The sequence below is a fragment of the Haliotis cracherodii genome, unplaced genomic scaffold (genome assembly GCF_022045235.1).
Source record: "Haliotis cracherodii isolate W230 unplaced genomic scaffold, xgHalCrac1.p SCAF_6, whole genome shotgun sequence".
NCBI classification, from domain to species: Eukaryota; Metazoa; Mollusca; class Gastropoda; order Lepetellida; family Haliotidae; genus Haliotis; species Haliotis cracherodii.
Window position 1 is genome coordinate 44946418 of NW_027266319.1, and position 2297 is coordinate 44948714.

General features: G+C 37.0%; 1 pseudogene; it reads left to right on the top strand.

The window, feature by feature from the left end:
- Window positions 1-435: 435 nt before the first annotated feature.
- On the top strand, window positions 436-1990 carry LOC139446448 (uncharacterized; annotated as a pseudogene).
- The last annotated feature ends 307 nt before the right edge of the window (window positions 1991-2297 follow it).

The following is a 2297-nucleotide window of genomic DNA, read 5'->3' on the forward strand; positions in this document are numbered from 1 at the left end:
CTGTTATCATATCATACTCCAGCGAGATATTGTCAATGGAATAGCTAGCATCTTCAGCAGCTCTGATTACTCTGCCGTTGTCATTAAAAGTGAGTTCGTATTCTAACCTATCGCCTAGGGATGCTTGATAAAAAGGCATGTGGGAACCTAGTAATTCAAAGTCTAGGGGAATATAGAATCAGTTACCTAATACGTAGGCAACGGCCTGATCTTTTACAACGGTACTATCACCACTAGAAGCATCTACACATAGTCTCAATGTGTTCCGATTACAAATACCTTGGTACTGTAAGTTTTCCCGCTCTTTATCCGTTCTCCAGAGATCCATGTAACAATAGTATTCGACTTTCCGAAAAGGGTTGTTATCTCCCTTTGCAAAGAAAATTAGAGTGATGTCCCCTTTTCACGTTCACTTCCGCCGAGTAAACCTTCAAAATGGCGGCAAATAACAATATTGACGTTGATGATGAATTCCATCAAATGACAGTTAAAGAATTGCTTGAATACCTACGGGAACAAAATCAAATGGTGACTGGGGTAAGAGCACAAGTTTTAGCGCGAGCAAGAGGGGCGAAGGCACTTCGTTTGGATGCAACCACCTTAGTACAACCCAGTAAAGGCGTTATATCTATGCAACGGAAGCTCGTCACACCCAGCGGATATCGAATGCCAGACCCCACTACATTAATGATTGGATGGAACGATGCTGTTGAATCATTGCCGGAATTCTCAGAGAAGGAAATCTACAATTATATGGTACTTAGCAACCATAGGACTTCAGACAAGAAACCCATGATGGCTAAACGACAAATGAAGGCAGTGGTGTTTTACCAAGATAGACATGTTCACGGGTAGCTCTACACAACATCCATCACGACTGTGACCATATGTTTGTCAGATGCCGTGTCATACCATCACTACCAACAGCGGATCCTAAGAAAAGCCCTGATCACGAAGTTTGGGCAAGTCTCTCAAAAGTAACAGGTCGTGTTCATTCAGCAAATTGTACTTGTGCAGCTGGGTATGTAGACTTTGCATTTATATAACTACAGTCGTGTCATCTATATCTAGATTGCTGTTTTTTTACAAACAAAACGTTTAAAAACCTTTTCAAAGAAAATATGTTCCAAATATTAAGTTTGATCAAAAGATATGTAAATTATTAATTCCAAATACCAGCAAAGTAACTGATACATTTTAAAATCTCTTCCTTTGTGGGACCTCTCATTCACTTTTGTTAATTTAAATAAATAAACAGATTATTGATATTGTTGCTTATTAATATGTGACATCTTTAGCTGATTTCCTTAAAAATAATAATTATTTAGGGTGCAATAGAGGAAACATGACTGTGTCATTTTATATGCATTTGATTGTTATTTCATAATATTAAAGCTAGAGTCCAAATAATATTAATAAATATAACTAATTTTGTTTTTGCAGTGCTGGGGAGGCTTGTAATCATGTATCAGCCCTGCTTCATGCCCTTGCAGACATTAGTCAGAAGAAAAAGGATGGTTTGCTTTCATGCACATCAGTTGAGTGCAAGTGGAAAATTCCCAGAAAAAGGAAGTTGGATCCAATGAAATCAGATGACTTGAACCTGATGTCAAGTGGCAGGAAGAGTCAACAAAAAGGTACTGGGACTACACAAGGTACTGTCAGAATACAGAATGGAACAATCGACAAAAGATCAATGTGTCCTAACAGCAACATGCCACAGACAACAATAAATCTCACAAGATTTAATAAAAAGTTAATTGGTCATGAAACAAAAAGTAAATGTGGATATGTTACTCAAGCTCCTGAACCTATGCCAGAACTTCCAAAAATACCATGCATTGATCGTTGTATTCCTGACTATGTTGATATTAAATCGCTAACCTGTCAAACTACCTTTCAAAATTATTTTGATTCCATGAAAGTGTCAGAAAAGGATGTGAGGTCAATAGAGAGAATGACAAGAGGACAACATAAAACCATATCATAATACCATATCATATCTTTCTTTGATAGTCATAGATACTTACCATTCAGTGGGTGAATTATTACTTAACGCCGCATTCACGGCGACTGACCATTCAGATAGTATGTCGCTTAGACATAGGATATCTTCTTCTCCTTGTAATTTCTTGAACCATTCTATTAAGCCATAACATATCATAACATATTTTCTGTAACGTCTTGAAATGACAACATGGACAACATGATTAAAGAAAATCATCAAGCGTTTATTTCTTTCATTTTTAGTTATGGTTACAAAAATTAGAACCATAGGACTATGATCCTGCTGTCAC